Genomic DNA, 20,940 nt, shown 5'->3' with positions numbered 1-20,940 from the left:
GTGAAATTAATAATGAAACAATTTCTTGCATGATACACAACGTTTATGTGAGTGTTAAATAATTATTTCTTGCATGTTAAGTGTTTACTGACATTTTTTTGTTGTTGCATGTCTCAGAAAAATGCTGATCCAGGTTCGGTATTGCCAACAGCAGAAGTATCTGAAGTTGGATGAGGTTGATGGATGTTTTGATTTTGTGCAGTTCCATGACAAAGGTTTGTTTTTGTTTTACTTATGCTTGGTTTGATATAAAGGGCAGAACAACGCCCCTTTCTTTTAAGATTTGGACTGAAAAGGGAATGTATTTAATGCAGGGGATTATCTCTGAATTTGTTTAGTGGTGGATTAAATTATTGAATGTGAAATGAGGCAAGATCAGTGCTAGCTTAAAGGTCCACTCAGATGTATCTTGTCTTTTCCAGTCATCGAGAGATTTTGCATGCCACCTGACGCAAAATTAGTGTACAAAGATGCAACAGGGACAGAAGTTGATGAGGACATTTTCAGTGACCTTGTCAGCCAAGGCAATGTGACTCTATCAGTTTTCTCAAATGACGGTGAGAAATGTAAAGGGGTAAATTACATAATGCAATGTGCAAAACACTAATGCAAATTTATAAGTACAGAAATACAGTAAACAATTTCAATTTAATGTTTTCAGAATTAAGTCATTTAATACACTTAAAGGTGGATCAAATATTCAATATCATTCTTTGTGGTTACACAACAGGGACATTCAGCCTGACTTTTATTAAATGGTTTAAATGTCATTTTAACTGACATAAATCCAACATGAATACCAAATGTATTTTTGATTAATCTAATTCATGCCTTTAAAACAATTTCTGAAAATATTTCTGAATTGCCTATCAAGACTGAGAATCAATTGATTAAATGAGTTGAGTCTATGGTGTGCCGTTGGCTTGGTTAGATCAAAAATCTTCTGCAAATAAACACCCCACCCCCCCTTTTTTTTTTTTTTTTTTTTTTTTAGAATTTTTCGATTGCTCCTTGTCCTCTCCATCCGATTGTTCTGATTCAAGCTTCAGTTCAGGTGCAAGTACAAGAACTATACTCCTAGATGAGGTTCCTAGGAAGAAACCAAGACTTGAGGGCCCACTTACTGCAGCATCTGCTAGAAAGGTTGTGCTGGTTTCTTAAAATCAACATTTGTCATCCTTAAGCTCTAGAAAGGCAGTTTATCACATTTGTTTTTTTGCTTCTTTTTCAAAGTTGATCGAAGATGTCCTTGGTACCAGCTCAGGTGGTGAAGAGGTCCTCCAAGAGTATCACACAACACAAACTCTTAACAGATGCTACCAGAAGAAAGTTGGTCAATATAATAGTGGCACACATGATTGATAAACACGGGTATGTGTGTTCTATTTGTCTGTACTATCCTTTTTTTATTAACAAGTTAACTACTTGGCCCTTGTATTAATGCTAATTTGATCTTTTCTCAGGCAACTCCCCAGCAAAGCTGTTCGAGAAGAGTACGCTCTTGGGATAGTGACAGTGTTCCCGTCCCTCAAAGACCCATACTCCAAGAAAGGCTATGTATAGTCATTATTATTGTACTCTCTGTTTACATCATTTTCATGTTTTGTCTACATTACAGTAACATTTAGATTCTGAAATTTCACAGTAGCTTATGAGGTTGACATCACATTAATTTTGAATGTATTTCCATTTTAGGAACATTTCTATGATGCTGCAAGCAGCACCGGATACATTTCTTGGCGTCTGAAAACGATTCAGAGAAAGATTCGAAGAGGACATGCATCTACAAGTAGCCCCACTGGCTTTTCCCCAGGAGGAGGTCAGTCTATCTATCTATCTATGGCACTATCTATCTCTACGCAACTGTCTTTCATTCTCTAAGTACCCCTCATTTTTCTTTCTTTCTTACAACTTCATCTAGGGTGTTTCTTGTTTTTTTTCTTGAAAGAATTGTGTGCTTTTTTTCAGGATGCCCAAATGTGCGCAGGTCCATTGTTGTTGACCAGCAGCTTGATGGGGATGCATACCAGGAAGCCATCTCCTTGCTCAACCATACAACAGACAGTTCCGTAATTTTTCTGAAGATGAGAGAGACCTTTCAGAATCGCCAAAAACTCATCCATGACTCAGACAAAACTCAACAGAACTTGCTTTCAAGGATTTATGGTTTTGATTACGGATTTCTAGAACGAAAGAACCGCCCACGAAAATCGTATTGGACAGTGCTGGCAATGGCATCAGCTTGAACTCTATCCAGACATTCTGTCTTGTGAAAAACATTCCACTCCTGTTTGGTGACATTGTTCCTGCAGAGAACAGACACTGGAGTTTGTTACTGTTAAAAATTATGAACATAGTCTTTTCACCTTCTCTCACTCTGGGCATGACTGTATATTTAAAAAATTTGATCCTTGACCACCACAAATTATTCAAGTGCTTGTATCCACACAGAAAACTCATACCCAAGCATCACTTTATGATCCATTACCCCTCTTCTATTAGGAAAATTGGCCCTTTGTTGTACGTTTGGTGTATGAGGTACGAAGCAAAACACAAGATGTTTAAAGATTACTTCAAAAATTTCAAAAACAAAACCAAATCACTAGCTAAAAGGCATCAAATGGCCATTGCTTATCACTGGGAAACCTTCACCCTTAAACAGAAGGAATATGGGCCAATGAAATCATTTTCTTTAAGAGATGAAAATGTGGTCAACAGTGAAATGTGTGAAATGCTGTTGTCCAAAGATGTTTTCTCAACAAGTTGGGTTAAAGTCGATGGTGTTGAGTACAAAGGTGGACTTGTTGTTTGCAGTTCCATGGAGGAAGACATGCCAGTCTTTTGTCAAATAGATGATGTACTTCTGGTTGAAGATGACGTTTATTTTTTGACAAAAAAGCTATTTACAGAGATGTTTGTTGAACACCACCATGCCTTCAAAGTTTTACCAACTGAAGAGAGGTGTGTCATGAAAATGACTGAACTCAAATGTCACCAACCATTTGATATTCAAAGCTCATATGGTAAAGCAGATGAAAGTTTGTACATTATACCCTCGTTTATTATGTTTTAACTGACTGCATTGGGGGAAAAGTTAAAATAAATTGTATTTTTGAAAATGCATTTTTCTTGGAATTGTCATTTTAATGGTTGTATTGTACTGTTGTTTTTTTTTTAACTATGGAGTGTCAATTTAACCCAATTTAGAGAGTTAAAAAGGAACTCTGATATAGTGTTAATGTAACTCGATATAGTGTTAATTTAACCCAGTTTAGGGAGTTAAAAAGGAACTCTGATATAGTGTTAATTTAACCCAGTTTAGGGAGTTAAAAAGGAACTCTGATATAGTGTTAATGTAACTCGATATAGTGTTAATTTAACCCAGTTTAGGGAGTTAAAAAGGAACTCTGATATAGTGTTAATGTAACTCGATATAGTGTTAATTTAACACAGTTTAGGGAGTTAAAAAGGAACTCTGATATAGTGTTAATGTAACTCGATATAGTGTTAATTCAACCCAGTCTAGGGAGTTAAAAAGTAACTCTAGGTACAGTGTTAAATAATTAACTATTTTGAAAGTGTTAATTTAACTCTGTAGAGTGTGGAGCTATATAAACCCGCAAAAAGTGTTAAAATTGACTCTGTGGGAGTTGATTCAACACTCCAGTTTTTGCTGTGTATGTAAAATATGTGTGGAAACATGCCTAACTGGATCAAATGTCCGGATCTGAGTACAGACTTTAAAGAGTGGAAATGTCCAAGTGTGTGCTAAGATTCCTGCTTGTAAAGGTAGTAGAATTTGAGTTTCACATTTGAATTGAAGAAATATCTCAAAATGTTTACATCTTATATGCCTTGGTCCTTTTTATTGGATCACAAGATGGTGTTGTCTCAAGCCCTCATGAGCATCTGTGTGAGCTTTTCCAGCTGGATAATAAAAGGGGAAGAGACACTATTACTGTCACATACACTCAGATGCCTTTTCTGCTCCACTTAACATGTGGATCTTGGGCTGCACAAATTGACAATGGAGGTTACAGCAGACAGAGTACGTCTCCCTGTAAACCCAATCACAGAATCTCCTTCTTGCTCAGTCATTAGTGATTCTACTCACTCCAAACATATGCACATCTATACATTCATACTAAAATATACAAAGTATAGTACAATCAACACTCTGTGGAAACCTGTACATAAGCACACTGCGCAGACACATACCAGCAACACACTGTGTCATATGAAATTTGGCATGGAGGCACAGCTGGATGGTTGCCAGCATATCACTGTGGAAACCCAGCAACTGATGGAAATACATTTACATATTTATTATTTCATTCCTGCTTCCCACAAATCTGTTTGGTTGTTTTTTCTCTTTTGCTCACACACACACACAGACAGGCCTTTGGATTTGACAAACATGCACATCCAAATAATCAAGTGTAGTTCTAAAGAAGAAAAGAAGAGCCTTTCATTGAGTGTCAGGGTCAAGATTTGATGAAAACAGGGGAGCAATGCAAATGACAAACAGAAAGTAGGACAAACATAGGCTTAGCTGAGCTGTAGCGTAACGTATTGTGTTGGGGAGCAGAGTCATGGTTGAGAGCAGTGGTACTTCACACTTTGGACCTACAATTTTTGCTTGCTTTGGAGTTGTTGAAACAATAAAGCAAGGTGGAAATGACAATATTTCACATGCATGCTGACGTGTATTGTAGACTCTAGGATCATCTTTTTTGACATCTCCTCATCAGCACCTATCCAAGGCCGCCACCTGTTTGTGATTCCAACTTGGAGCCTGGGCAAGGTGGTTAAAAAGTAAATGTGAAGAGTCGGAAAAACAAATTAGGAAGGCAGAAAATAAAATTTCTCCACAACAAAGGCTGTTGTTTGTTAGAGTTTATTTTTCTAAATGAATTCCCAAATAAATAGGCCCATGTGTCTCCAAACATTATTCAAATGAACCATAAGGAAAACACATTGGGCCTCATGCAAGAACAGTTCGTACGCACAGATTTGCTCTTAAATCGTCCGTACGAGTGATTTAAGAGAATTTGCGCATTCACCAATCTTTTCGTATTTTACGTTTTCTTTCAGGTACGAACAGAATTCATGAGTGATCCAGACCTGTCGTAGGAGTTTCGAAAAATAGTCCGCTGTTGTTCCAATCAAGTTTGCTTGACTAATGGATTGTATATTTAATTACTTTGAAGCAAACATAAATAAATATACACTATACCCCATAATGATGCTGAAATTATTCTGTTTGACTTAAATTATGCACTAATCGAAGGTTAATCTGAATCTGTATATAACAAGGTCATTGGGAAGCGTAACCAGTGGCTGATTTTCTACTCTCGGATGCCTTAGCGCGTCAGGCTCTTGAAGAGACCGTGTGGAGACAAACGAATGGCTGACATCACGATTTAGAATATGCAGCTTGCCAGAGCCACAACTCCAGAGAGAAACACGCCGATCAAACCCAATTCCACCACACGTCCAGGTCCTCACCACTCTTGGATTTTTGGCCACTTAACCATTCAGAGGGAGATTGGAGACAGATCGGGGGGGGTCCCATCAAAGCACCCGTGCTGTTGTGGAGCGCACTGAGCTGAAGGCCAGGTGGGTGTGTCTCGATACAGCGGGGGGGGGGGGGGGGGGGGGGGGGGCAAACTGCTCTGTAGCCCAGACAAGGCATGCCAGATTTGCACAATATTGCCATGAACGAGGGTCTCCACCAGAACCAGCCCAGGCAGACCAGAAGGTGTGGTGCCAGAAGACCCCCCTCATGGACCGCCCCATGAAAGAGCCATCGTGAGGCAACAACTGATTGCACGGCTTTAGTTGAAGTCATCGAGCGCCTGCCCAGGGCGAGACGTTTTTTTTTAAAGCCATTTTCATATCAAACCATTTATTTTTTTATTTTGGTGACATTGCGAACTACAGGTGACACAGAATTAACAGCACTCGTAATTGCTTCCCATATCTTCGCTTTAGCAGGTCCCACTGCTGACACTGCTAAAAATGACAGATTTTCCTTTTTGGATCTCTGAAAGCACAACTTCAGTCTCAGAGTCCCTAAAGTTGTTCTTTTTGCTCCTTGATGCCGTTTTCATGACTCAACACTTCCTGGCACAGGAGCGAGGAAGCACTGCCTTATATGGTATCATTTTGGGCGTGGAGTATGCAAATCTACTATCCTCGTGCACGTGCAATTATATATGCACACGTGGGATTCATCATTTACGCAGGTCATTTACACACTTTTTCCGAAGATAAGAGTGTTGGTTGAATCTGACGTGGCGTGTTCGTACGAGACCTTCTTACGAAAAAAGTGAGAGAAATTTAGAATAAAAATACGAAAATGTTCTTGCATGAGGCCCATTGTGTCAAAAAAAGAAAACATCAATACACCAATGTCCAAGTGTACGTTAATCATCACTGGAAACATTTAATTTCTATATTAATATTTGTAAAAGTAATAATAGATTAGAAACAACAACTTTGCTAAATTCCCTAAAAGCTCATCTGTGCTCCTGAAAATGGTGTCTTTTGAACTTTTCATCACATATATGTAAAGAGATAAAGTCCGTTCTGTAAAGTCTCCTCTAACTGTACAAAAAAGAATAGTAAACATAACAATCCGATGTGCTGATGTTGTAAATACTTAATAAAAATAAAATGACAGGGACTGCTAACACTCACTTACTACATGCAGGATCCATGTGTTTTTCATGGTTGGACCGGGTTATACTCACCTCATTTTAAGCAAAACAGCTTCAGAGCTGTCCTGGTCTAACTGACCGGAGCAAAGCAGCTCGGTAATGAGACCAGGGAGTCAGAGAGTCAGAATGGCACTCGAGTGTTTAGCCCTGGCTGGCGGATGTCTTGTGTGCATGAATTGCTGACAAGGGCAGGTCAGAGGATTTACTCATTAGAAAAATTAACTTACCTGTTGACTGGCATGCCTGCTCGTATTTGTAGTGTAGTGGTGGATACTTTCTATCCAAAGAGTAACAGAGAGCGGGTAAATTCCCTTCTCAATTTTAATTGAGAGGTAATCCCATGGTTGCATCACAGAGTCTGTAGGGGCATTTGCGCTCTTTTCCCTCACTAAATAGAGATGACTGTGCTTAACAGTGTGCTGGTTTCAGTCATCCATCTCTCTCTTTATTTTAATATAATTTCCTCAACAGACTTTGTAGCATCATGTATATAATGTTGCAGGAAGATGTGCATTTTGTACATTGGTATCGACTGTGTAATGCTTGGCTTGCCAGACTGGAACATAAAGTAGGCACTGTAGACAGTGTGATCCCACTATAGAGTCCGGCAGTTTGTGGGTATCAGTAATATCCTCAAGGCAAGACAGGAGTTTGAAGAGTTTAGGCTCATCCAGGAGCTGCACCTGTACAATGTCTGCTTCAGTCTTCTTCAGCCAAAGTGGGGAGCAATTTAACTGTCTGTAAGGGAGAGTTGCACCTAGACACACAAAAGGAAGAACCAGCCTCAGGCTGCATAGTACTTTATTGAATGTCTGATATTGTATCTTAGGTGGATGATTAGTTGAGATCTGCCAGATTTCTTTGGATGCATCAACATGTGGTGTCACAGAGTCCTGCTCCCAAATTCAACTTGTTTTAACTTCAATTCTACTTGACAGTAAGCAGATTATAAGGTCAGGCGTCATGCAAAACATAGACATCAATGGGTTTGAAATAATAGAGCAGCACCGACCGCTTCCCATGTGAAAGCCCGTTTAGAGGAAGAAAATGTACTTGAGATAAACTGTGTTTCTAACTATGACTTCTGCAGGCTTCTGTCAAGCCTGCAGAAGTAGGCCTATTAAAAGTGTCTTGGGGTGTTCAGATTTTGTTAGTAAGTGTCTTTTTCTGCCAAAGTTTAATTAGCCTATTAATAGATTTTCCAGCAGCCAGGTGGTACATAATTCAATGTGGAGAAACTCCCGGAAGCTGAAAGACAAAAACAAAAGTTCAAAGAGCTGACACCATATAAAGCTGTGGCTGTTGATAGTATTTTCACCCGCAGCACCTGAATATAATTTCCAATACTTTTCAGCATTTCATCTCTCATTTAAGACGAACAAAATTTGATAAAAATTTGTAAAGATTCAAGCGACAGTATTTTTTTGGACACAAGGTGCAAGGTGGAACCATATGGTTCCACTGTACAGAAGGAGAAGTTTCGAGGTTTTGTGTATGTTTAACATCATGTTGCAACTCCCATAAAGTAGTGAGAAGGTATCCTGAGCTTGTACAAACTTCTCGTGTCTGGCTTCTCATTTTGTTTGTTCCTCACTGCACATGCAAATTAGCTGTACAGTCCCACTCAGAAAGTAGTTGTGATTCATGGAACATCCAGGCTGTCAGTAAAATTCTACAGTCACAGTATTGATGGCTGATTTGTTCACAATATGTCTTGTAACATTAATTTTAAAAAAAATTTAAAACACTGTATGTGTAACAGGCGGTTTTCTGCGTTGTGTTATGTTGACAAGTGAGACGCACACTGGTGTTGAGTATCGATGGGACTTTTAATCTTCAGAATAAAAGAAAAACACACAGGCGTCACACACACCGAGCCACACTGCAACTCTCCACACTCAGTTTAGAGCTCACACAGCTCTTTTGTTACTGTATATTACACAATACTGTATAGCTCATACTGTATCACAGTTAACACATTGACTCCCAAGTCACGTAAAACTACGTTTTTACTTCCCATGCGTTGGCTCCCACATGGTAAAAATACGTTTTTACGTTTTTTTTTATGGATTCTGAATCTATACATTCTAATGCACATTCTGTGTGATTTTTGTAATTATGTGATGAACAGAACTGACATAGATGGCAGTCAAAAACTGGTGTCATCATCTGGACATTTTGATCATTACGCCAATGGCTTTGCGTCAACTCAAGAACAATTTTGATAACGCTGCATTGATCGTTGTGCATTTCCGCATTTTGTCCAATCGCACGTGTCGGTTTCCAGAGGGTGACGGTAAAGTAACATAAACAAACAACAAGAAGGAGAAGAAGACACACGTCTAAGTCTAAGGAGGCGGTCTTATGAACAGATTAGCTTTGCAACATGCGACACGAGGCAAATCCTCTGACCCGGATATGTAAGTATCTAAAGTGCCACAGGCTGAAAGAGCGCACGTTTCACAAAAGCCCCGATATCTCAGTTTGTTGTTGATTTTGGTGGATACCCGCCTTGGTTTAGCTAAGGATAGCTCGCTATTGGCGGCACCTAGAGACACGCAGTTTTGACCCACAAAGAGTTTAAAGTCTCAGCTTTCAAACGAGCCATAACATGTTTCAGTGGCCCTATCACATAATATGCTGTGACTGTACAAAAAACTTCAAAAAAATGGTTTAGAACGGTGGGATTCTACGACATAATTCTGTAAAAACCGCCGGTATTCAATGTGTTAATATGAAGGCAGTGTGCTTTATAAAACAAAATTCCAAATGCAACAAAAATGCATTAAATATTTCCCACTTCTCTCAGTATAAAAAATAAATCATTTCACCCACATTAACACATTTTTTATAGTGGAAAAAAAATATATTTTGAAAAGAACACGAGCTGAACCAACATACCTTGAGAATAAAAGAAAAACACACAGGCGTCACACACACCGAGCCACACTGCAACTCTCCACACTCTACAGAATAAAAATAAAATTTAATTTCACACAACCACAGTAAAGCTTCACATCACGTATGAAACTGTCCGGGCATTATACAGCCGCGGCACACAGAGCACGACCTCCTGACCTCAGCATGGAAAAGAGGGAGACAGAGGTAGGGGTGGGCGGTATGCACGGTATCATACCTTATGCGGTATTTTTCACCAACGGTAGAGATTTTTTTGGCATACCTTATACCGCAATAGCTCATGAGTCCGGCAGTAATGCAAAGTTTTGAACATCCGCTTGGATATGCCGGGCGACAGTAATCGCAAGACAAGGTAACACGAGTAATTTGTTTTACCACCTGCGGGCTAACCATGCTCCGGAATATGAAACGAGTCAAAGCCAGTGTTCTGTCGACTTCTCCTACTTGTCGAGATTTGCTACTTTGTGGTTTTGCGCATGCGCCGAGCCGATTTTCTAAGTTTCGTTTTCACGCCCATAATATTTTGCTACCCTGCGTCTCAGCTGGTGTGTAACGGTAACATCCTCAAAATCCTGATTATTTTCTCTTTTGGAAGACATGCAAAGTAATAAAAAACTTATCGTATTAACAAGCAGTTTAACATGCACAATTGGGGTGTCTGAAACATGACGCATATTTGAGCATGTTGAATAAGTGGAAGGCGCCTATGAAAGTTACGTTATCCAAGAGGCAGCGGCTTTTCTCTCGCAGAGTTTATTCGAGGAAATTGACCTTTTCTTATTTTTTAAATATAAATATAACGTATATATTTTTTTATATTTCCTGTGTTTTCTGTTTTGCACAATACATTTCATTTAATATTGCTGCAAACATCCTGATTGAAAGTGTTTATTTGGTGCAATGGTAACCACTGAGAAACTGTTCTGTTGTAATTTATATACAAAAGTACCATACCGCGATATATACCGTATACCGTCAGTGGCTCAAATTTTACCGGGGTATACATTTTAGGCCATACCGCCCAGCCCTAGACAGAGGGAAAAAAAACGTTTCAGCTAGCTTAATGCTAAGTTAGCTAACTCTACATAACTCGGTTAAATATTCAATTTAAAAGTTGTTAATCCACAGAAACTCGACCAGAAGGCTCATAAGACTGTCGCAGCACAGGATGTATAATTACATTGCAGTTTTGACCGGTAAAAAGAAAGGAAAATAATTCAGACAAAGGAGAGAGTGCATATCGTGACTCACCAGTTAAGAGCTCACACAGCTCTTTGACACTAGGTGGTGCAACGCCAAACAATACCCCAGAGAAACGAAGGGGACACAATAGAAAATCGCCATGGGAACCTTTCTTCTCTTTACAGACAGAAAATAAATATTTTGGGAAAGTTCACCACATAAAAGAAAGATTTTAGGGAAAACAAATCAACAAAAAAATATGTCACTTTTGACTTGGCTACATATGGACAAGGTTAAAACCTTGATGTTTAGTGAAAGGGGACTTTAATGTAAAACAGGGTAGCTTCTCAGTTTAACAAGCCATGTCTGTTGTATTGTATGTCCCGAGAAATGATTAATCATTTCATAACTATTTGCTGTAGTGTTAGAGCAACAGTGCAGTAGAAACGGTTATGCAGTATTGCGCATTTCCTCTCAGGCTTCTTCCTAATTAGGCGTCATGAAACACTGTCTGCTTTCAGCTTTTAAGCCTCATCTTTAATAATGTTGAACCGACACTCTCTTAGTTTTGACAGAAGATCTATTACAGTTTTCTACCTGGGAAGAACTGCAGGTGTGGGGACGCGTTTCCCTTTCTCACTCCCCGTCTCTCCCACTCCTCTCGTTCTTGCCTGAACTTGGCAGGAGATCGATTTCCTTCCTGAGGCAAAGTGTTCAGATGACTGATGCTCAGAACGGCGGAGAGCAGGTTGCTTCCATCAGTTCTAGCACCAAAGCACTGTTGACAGGATCCTAAGGATTGCAGCCTTAGAACTGATGAGTCAGCAGAAAGCTGGGGAGGCGAGGAGCAGGCCTTCAGGAACAGGCAGGTGGAGCGGGCATAGAAAAACATAAACAGCATGCAATTAGAACAGGCCCCACCGTTCTACTTCTATACATCATCTTGTTAAAGCACAACCCCATTTGTAAAAGCTGAGAGGCCATGTCAAATTTAAATGTAGCACCATGTTATAACTAGCAAGACTTCAAACCTCTGTTTAATTGAAAGTAGTGAAAAAAAGAAGAAAAAAAACCAAACAAATGTTGAGATAAAATCATTTTACTTAAAAACATAACCTAAATTGAACTGATTTCAGAAACTGCTGCAATAAACGCGGAGCTATGTCTTTCACACAGGCATTCACCACCATTCCGTAAATGCTCACATGGACAAAGAGCTCAACACTTAAACCTGTTCATATTTAAAATTATAAAGAATTTTGTCATTTCATCATCAATGGGTACAGAACAAGAATAAAGTATTCAGGAAAAATGTTTGCTTGTAAACTGCTTGTTACCAGATAACAGATCATAAGCCTTCATCCATGATGGTATGGTAATGCATTAATGCACTAAATCTGTCAACTACCAATTACAGCAAATGCTAATATTTTTCATGAAACAGTAAAATGTCTCAATTTTAACTTTTCATATGTTTTTTGTGTTCTATTGTGAATTTATTACTGGTTTATGACTTTCGCAAAAAGTAGATTTTTATTTCTACTTCTACTTTTACCCTATGTCCCAACCTTTTTGGAAATTTGGTTGCTGGATTCTTTGAAATGTGAGTTCATCATTCTGAATTGCCAGACACAGGCATAATAAGTAAATGCAGTAAGTCAAAGCAAGTTCCATCTCTACCCCATCTTCTACTGGTCTTGTTTTTTCACAAGTTAGGAACTAAGTGATTGCATTTACTATTGGTATTATCAGACATTCTGTGTCGACCTGTATCTCTATTACATCCTCAGCTTTGGTGTGTTCACCAGGTGTTAATGTTCTTACAGTCTTTGATTTACATTAAATCTGATCAAATATCAGGTCTCATGTCAGTTAGGAAAGCTAAGAGTTTCAGTGTCAGTGTTATGGGTGATAATAGGAATATATATGTCATAATGCAGAGTTTCCTTTTTTTCCCCTAATTTTTTTACATTATTTTGTTAAACTGGTCATGACTGCAGACTCATAAACTGTGAAGAGAACAGCAAAGAACATAGTGTGGTTGAGGTTTACGCTGCAGTTGGTGGAAGAAGCAAATACATGCATCTATTTTATGCAGTCTGAAAAAAATGTTTGATGGTTTGGTTGATAACCATCGGCAACATCTATATATTTCTGATTCAAAAGATTGACCAATGATCTCAGATTTTCTGACTCAATTCTCACCTTCAGGTAAGGTAATTAAAAAAGGGAGAAAAAAAACATGCTTTTCAGGCCAACTATTAATTTTGTGCTATACTCACTGCTGATTTACTGCTTATTTACAGTATTCAAAGAGTTTCGAATTTCTGTTTTCAGTTTGCAAACATTTTGAAATGATTTCATGAATGTGCTTTCTTTTCATGGTTTTAGATCAGCTGCTTTAGTGTGTGAGGAACAAAAGAATTGGGGTTTGTATGGGCTTTGAAACCGCATACTATCAAAGTAGCAAAACCTTTTTTTTTTTATTTAGAAAGAAAAAAAAAACTATCAGCACACAGGTCGTACAAAGCGTTATAAAGCACTGTGACGCAAGCACCACAACAAAGGAAACCGCAGCCACGGCCTGGTAGTTCATTATAGGACAAGCATTGCAGCCAGCTGTACAGCGTATGCTGCACATGCACATTACTCGTCTGACTGTCAGGAAGAGTATTGCCCCAAGGGTTTTTTTCTCAACTGCTTCAATTAGTAACAATATTCCAGACATTGAATCCAATAGCAGCATGAAATCTGTATGATAAAATAGGAAGTAAATGCAATGCACTCCAGTGTCAGCTACTGTATACTCATTTCTAAAGGGCCAGCCATTACAGGGGATATATGACTTGGAAATATGGCAAATTTTTCATCGAGTTCTAATTTCAGATTTTACATCCCATAGTATTTAATGGCTGACTACAAGCTCTTCATCTATACTACCGCAGATCCAAAAAAGTAAATGTGAAGACAGATTGCAATATTTTGCAAATCGCATAAACAAAAATTTAATTCACAATCGAACACAGACAATGTATCAAATGTTAAAAGTGAAATATATTATTATTATTACATGAAATAATGAGTTCATTTTGAATTTGATGAAATCAAAACGTCTCAAAAATAGTTGGGATGGGGCATTACTGAAAAGAAACGGGTGGGGCTACATGTTGCAACTTATTCAGGTCGGCTGACAATAGGTCAAATAAAATATTTGGGTATAAAAAGAGCATCTCTCAGAGGTAAACATTGGCAGTGGTCAAAATCAATATTGGATGCCGTGATCTTTGGTGCTTCAGGCAGCACTGCATTTAAAACAGGCTTGATTTTGTCACATAAATCATTTCACCGGCCCAGGAACCCTTCCAGAAATCATTGTCTGTAAACACAGTTTGCTGTGACATCCACAGATGCAGGTTACATTTCTATCATATAAAGAAACCATATGTGAACATAATCCAGAAACACTTTGTGCCAAAGCTCATTTAAAATGGACTGAAGCAAAGTGGAAACGGTAGTCAATTAATTTTCCTTTACCTTCAACTGAAGACATTTGATTCATGACATAAAAGTTTATAACAAATATAACAAAACTTGGGCAGCTAGAAACATATATCAAGCAAGAATTGGACAATATTCTACTCTCAAACTTCTGGTAACTGAACTCTTCAGTTCCCAGGCTTTGAAAGACTAGTTAAAAAGAAAAGGGGATGCTGCACAGTGGTAAACATGGTCATTTGCCAACTTTCTGAGATGTGTTGCTGCCAAAATCAAGATGAGCAAATAAATGAGAAAGTATATTGTTTCGCCCTCAACATTTGCTCTCAAGATTTGCTATTTCTTTCCAAGTTTTATTGTGAATATAATATTGGTTAAAGTGATTTGCAAGAAGTCTTGGTATTCATGTTTGCAACAATTTCAAGATTTTTCAAATATATGCTGGAGGTGGAGTAGTTTGATGTAGGCAGGGCTCAATGCAGTATGTTGGGTTTTTTGCGTTTGAAAGCATACTGACAATTGATTTCTGGACTTGATTGCTGGATCTTTTGTTAGGTCTTTTGTGCTTACTGGAGAAGAGCATTGACTGTGAAGTAGAGGTACATACAGCTCTACGCTCAAGTAAGCAATGACATTTTGAAAAGAATCGATTTGGGAGGAAGCCACAGGCTTGGTTGAAAATGAACTAAAATGCCCTTTGATTCGGTGCATTTCTCCACAGTTTTCAGTCAAAGGCTGCTGTCATATGAAAATGGCCAGTCAAGCTCATCTTATTATCCAGTATACACCATGTAAAGCATTGTAATAGGGCGGTTCAGCAAGTGAGATTTATACATGCGGCTTTCATGTGTAGTATCGTGATTCATGATGGCTGTTTACTCATTGCTGCGCTTAGGAATAGCTTCATAGATAAATAATTAGAAAGAAAAAAAAACAACCTCTGCTACCTCAAATAATGTCTAAAATAAGGAACGAAGAGTCTCTAAGTAAGGGCATCTGACAAATGCCTACACCTTTAAATGGGAATGCTTGACACCTTTAAATGCAAAGGGTGACTCGATAAAACACCACAAGGATTGCATCTTGATTTGTTTACAAGCTGGTAGACTTTAGTGTTCTTCAGAGAATAGGAAGGCCAGCACAAATCGAGTTAGCAGACACGTTAACTAACTGAAGATGGCCATCTGACTTTACCAGACTCTGAGGGTTTTGAGTCTGTTTTTATCCTTTTACCCCTTTGGTTCCAGGAGGTGTAGGACAAAATGTTTGCACTTAGTCAGTCTCAGAAAAAGACCAGCCCTGATTTAATATTTTAAGTAACACCTGTGCTATAAATCACAAAAGACAAATTTAATTTATTTTTATTTTTAGCCATGCTAGCATCACGACTGTAAATTTATTGTCGCCAAAGGATGAATAACTTGAGCTCACGTTTTCCACAGGTTTTCATTTGTGGCTTTTTGTGACATAACAGTTGGATTAACTGCCTTTGGTTGAGTTCTTCAAAATAACTAAAGTGTTGTGACTGTATCAGTGGAGTAAACCTGGTTATCTTTTACATGTCCAATACACACACGTTTAGCCATAACGGGACATAGACCATTATCCATTAGCTTTGAAAACATTACTCTTAAACCTTTAAAAAACACAATTTTGCTGGATGAACTGTTATGCTCTTTTCATATTAAATAGCTCTTATCTTGACTTTTGGGCATTACATAATGAAACTAAATGGGTTTTTCTCTTTTCAGTCAGCAGACACATCTTGGAAACACTCATTTTTGTGTACATATAGTTCACATATAGTTTTGACTAAACGCCTCTGATCTTTACCATAACTTGATAGTCTTAAACATGTGTCTGTGACATTAAAATCACATGGTGTAGCGTGAACTGACATTTACATAGTAAACTCCTTTGTCAATGTGCTGAAAGTCATAGATCTTAAAGGGGGCTATCTATATCCAATCAGGATCTTAGTATCACTTTTCAGCTCAAGCCTTTCATTAACGTGAATAAAAGGCTTGAGCTGAAAAAGTGTTAACCCTTTTCAGTGCAGAGTTTTTTTGAACAGAAGAAGGCTCAAAAGGTTATAGCTTAGAAGTGGTTAGGGGTAAAGGGATACTGTAAATTAGAAAAATATTGAGTGTCACCCGACAATGATATCACTGTGTGGCAGCATCTTGGATAACACAACTTCTAGTGAACACTGGATTTTGAACACTTGGTTTTCCTTTTTTTTTTTTTGTGATCCTTTTGTTAATTTACATACACAAAACTTTTTTCTATTTCTTTTCATTTTCAAATAGAAAATAAGTGAAAGGGATGTCAGTAAAAATGAGCAAAATGTTTTTCAAACAAATCGGGATTTTCAGGCCCTGTTATTTGGTGCAACTGATACGTATAACCAAAACATAACGTGGTGTAACGAAACTCGCTATGACAGGAGAGGTGTCTATACTTGTTCACAACACTTGGTTTGAATGAATAGATGTTAACCTTCAGTGTGTAAAATTTTTATATGTTTTTGTGTGTTTTGATTAGAGGGACAAATGTATACAAAGTTGAGGATTAGTTTATTATGTTCATGGCGGTGCTTGAAGGTAGCTACAGGTTACCATAGGCGCCATCTTCATGTCAGCATTGGGGGGGCGTGACGTCATGTTGAAAGATCAAAGACTTAGAAACAGCGCAAGTCATTTTCATTCATTACTATTGCAAGCGGGATGCATTAAAAACTCACGACTTTAAAGATTGTATGGAAAATTATTTATTCAATAAACAGTTTATTGCAAGCATTACATTTATTGCATTGTAAGTTTAGTGCAATTTTCTTTGAAATTAATTCGAGAGACAACCAACAATAGTGCAAAAGTTCAAACGTGCACCAACCATATAGCCTATATCTAACTTACAAACTTCAGCAATAGCCTACATCTCGTTCATGGCCACAGAAATGAACAGGTAGCCTAGGCCAGTAAAACTAAATAAACAATAAAAGAATAAAACCATCTCGCACCTAATAGGCTCCTAAAACTTTGCAAAAATATCACCCCTTCTGTCATTAGCGCTGATAAATTCATTGGTAATTTTTTTCAAATCAATCTGGTCTGTATGTCCCTTGTGTGTGTACAGAACAGCCAAATGATTCAGCCTCGGAGCAGTCATGGTGCTCCGCAGGTAGGTCTTAAGCCTGCGCAAAGCACTAAAGGACCTTTCTGCTGTGCATGTAGTGACTGGCAATGTGTAGAACAACTTAATGGCTTTAACCACCTCAGTAAACAGTCCTTTCAAACCCACCTCGGATATGAAAAACTCCTTCAGATCATGCATGGAGCAAATAGTGAGACTGCGCGCTCTACAGGTGTCACCAAGCATATTAAGCTGTTCTTCCAAACGCCCCACATCCACGTCTTTGCTGAGGGCCGTACTGTCGCAGTCCGAAGCCCCTGTATCTCCGGTGATTTTTGCCAGTAGCGCGCGTTCTGTGAGCTGGGCACGTTTGAAAGCCTCTGATGCGAATCTGTTGTTCAGACAGGCCGTGCAGCTGTCAAGAACTTGGAAGTATAAACTCTGAAAGTACGCCTTTGGATCAGAGTAAGTGTTGCTGTTGTCGGCTCCATCCTGGAATCTGCGTGGAACGGGGCGTGCCTTCAGAAGCTTGGGGTCACCGACAATTGAGCTGTCCCGAGCGCTCTCCACGACTCCTTCGTAGAATGAGCTGAAGTAGGCATCGTTCTGCTTTGACAGCAAACTGTTCAGTAGGACGTCGATGTTTTTTTTAACATCAGACAGTGACAGCTTGGGTGATTGGATAGCAGCATTCACTTGTTCCATCGGAGACATTACGTCCTTCAACAGCCACAGATTAAAATAAAAGGAAAACTTGCCCAGCTGCTTCAGAAATCCACTGCTTTTGTCGCGAATGTCACCACGCGACTTTTCTGAAACATCATTCAAGAAGCTCGCTAAACATTTGTAATTTGACAGTACAGATGTTACGCTGTTGACTCGCATCGTCCAGCGAGTGGGGCAGAGAGGGCGCAAGTTGTTTCCGCCTGTAGGCTTGCGGAATGAGTCAAACCATACCTGTCGCTTTGGTGATTCTCGTATGGTGTTGATTAGATCTTTCACAACGTTCATTGCGTCTCTACACAATTTAGACTCCGCGACTGCGTCTTGAAAGGCTAGGTTCATACTGTGGGCATTGCAATGCACGTACATAGCCTCCTCTTGGACAGCCCTAACCCGGGCCTGCACTCCAGACCTGCACCCTGACATATTGGCTGCCCCGTCATAACATTGTCCTCGACAGTCGGACCAGGACAAACCCATTCTGAGAAGGGCATCGTTCAGGGCGCAGAACAGTGTCTCGGCAGAGGTATCCTCCATTTGATAGAATCCAATGAAGTCCTCGATGCTCTTCAGATTTTCGTTGACGTACCTAACAAGGCAAAGCAAAACTATTTAGCCTAGGCTATTTATAGCCAGCGCATTTCACACACCAAGGCAGTTAAATGTCACTGTGCTTCACAAAATAAAATAGCAAGAACACAGAAAGCTACAACAATAATACAAAATTAATAAATAAATATAAAAATAGGCTATAAATATAAAATAGGCCTATAGCCTACATATAAAAATGTCTAAGTAGCCTAGGCCTATGGATGTCTTTGCACAAGCCTTAAGTTTTCCAGGTGCAGGTGTAAAAACTTGATCAATATGAAACGTTCAGAAATGGCCTAAATAAGACATCATTAAAGTCTAATTTTAAAAGCCTGCTGATGGTTTACAAATCCCAGAACGGTTTAGGCCCAAAATACATCTGTGATATGTTCAGAGAATATAAAGCCAGCAGAGCTCTTATCCAAGGACTCAGGTCAGCTGGTCCAGTCCAGAGTCCAGACTAAACATGGAGAAGCAGCATTTAGCTGTTATGCTGCAAACAAGTGGAACAAACTGCCAGTGGAGATTAAACTTTCACCAAATGGAGACATTTTTAAATCCAGGTTAAAAACATTTCTGTTCTCATGTGTCTATGCATGAATTTTCTTTTAACTTATCTAGACTGTTGCTTGTTTTTAAATTCATTTAAATGATTTTATTTGTTTCTCTTTTCTTTTATGTATTTTTAATGCTTCTTACACTCCCTGCTGCAATGCTTTTATTTTATGTAAAGCACTTTGAACTGTTTTTACACGAAATGTGCTATATAAATACATTTGATTTGATTTGATAATAAAAACGTCACATAGCCTACCTGATGCAAATGCTCATTTGCTCTCGTTGAGTGATGTCGGAGGTTTCGTCCACTATAATGGAGAACAGTTTGGCTTCCTTCACATCCACTATCACTTGTCTCAGGACTTCAAAGGCCAGCATTTTTATGATTTCATTTTGAATTTCATGTGACAAGAATTTTAACTTGTCCTTCCTCTTCATCCAGCCCGCAAGAGCCTCGTTATCCCCCGCTCTCAGCATCACTAACTGCATAAAGTTGGAGTCGAAGTCCTCATGACCTCTGATTGCCATGCCTTGCCGGGCCAGCAGCCACAAGGAGGAGATAACCGACAGTAGAGCATCTCTTGCCTGCACCATATCCTTCCCTTTCTTATCGGACAGAGTCTGAACGACATTGGTCCCACGCTCAAAACTTGCGTACTTTGACACAGCCTCTCGGTGACACCTTGACTTTTCATGGGCTCTGAACTTTTCGGGACCTTTTTTGAAATTGGTGAATCCGTCGTAGAGAAACGTCATCTCTTTTTTGGTGGAGAATGTTAAAAGTTTCCGACTTTCACATTCTTGGCACACTTTGCAAAAGGCTTTGCCGTCGTTAACGTTCAGCCAACTGTACGACGTTAGCCATTGATCTCGGAACCGTCTCTGTGCCTTTTCTTTGAAACGTACTTGATGGGGATCTTCAGCTTCAGCACCGACTTCACTGTCCACATTCTGCACAACATTAGGCCTACCTTCATTGCTGGTGGATGCCGGCCTATTGTTCCGAATGACCCACTTGTCCATTTTGTTTCATTTGCTCACTGTTCACACTAAAAAATGTTCGCCTCAGTAGCGCGCTTCCTTGGTTGCCATGCGACGCAACCTGTCAATCACTTACCGACCGTTGGAATGCAGTGAACCCTCGTTTTTCGCGGGGTTACGTTCCAAAAAGAACCCGTGATAGGCGAAATCTGTGAAGTAGTAGCCTAACCTTTATTTTTTTTACAATTATTATACAATGAAATACTCCATAATACATTGAAACCAAAGAACAAAACCTTTTTACAGGCCCAAGCATTTGTTTAACAAATAAAAGTACTGTAGCCTATAAACATTTTTTTTTTTTTTTTTTTTTTTACAAATAACTAGCCTACTGTCAGGTAAAATAATCATTTTAATCAATACGAACTGAAGGCTTCAAATTGCGGAGATCAGCACCGCCCCACCGCGACCCGAGTCATTGGATTAGAACGGGAGAAAATGAAAAATGATTATAAAAAAAAAATACAAAGTACAGTGGGACAAATAGTGACTCGCGTGTATTTCACTGCTCTTCTGACTGAGCTGCTGCATCCTGACTCCGCTCTGTAGCGTTTTTTTTCTTCTAAAGCCCGCGGTG

Source organism: Odontesthes bonariensis, chromosome 22 (genome assembly GCF_027942865.1).
Source record: "Odontesthes bonariensis isolate fOdoBon6 chromosome 22, fOdoBon6.hap1, whole genome shotgun sequence".
In the NCBI taxonomy this organism is placed as follows: domain Eukaryota; kingdom Metazoa; phylum Chordata; class Actinopteri; order Atheriniformes; family Atherinopsidae; genus Odontesthes; species Odontesthes bonariensis.
The sequence above is the reverse complement of the archived record's forward strand: the minus strand, read 5'-3'. Positions refer to the sequence as shown.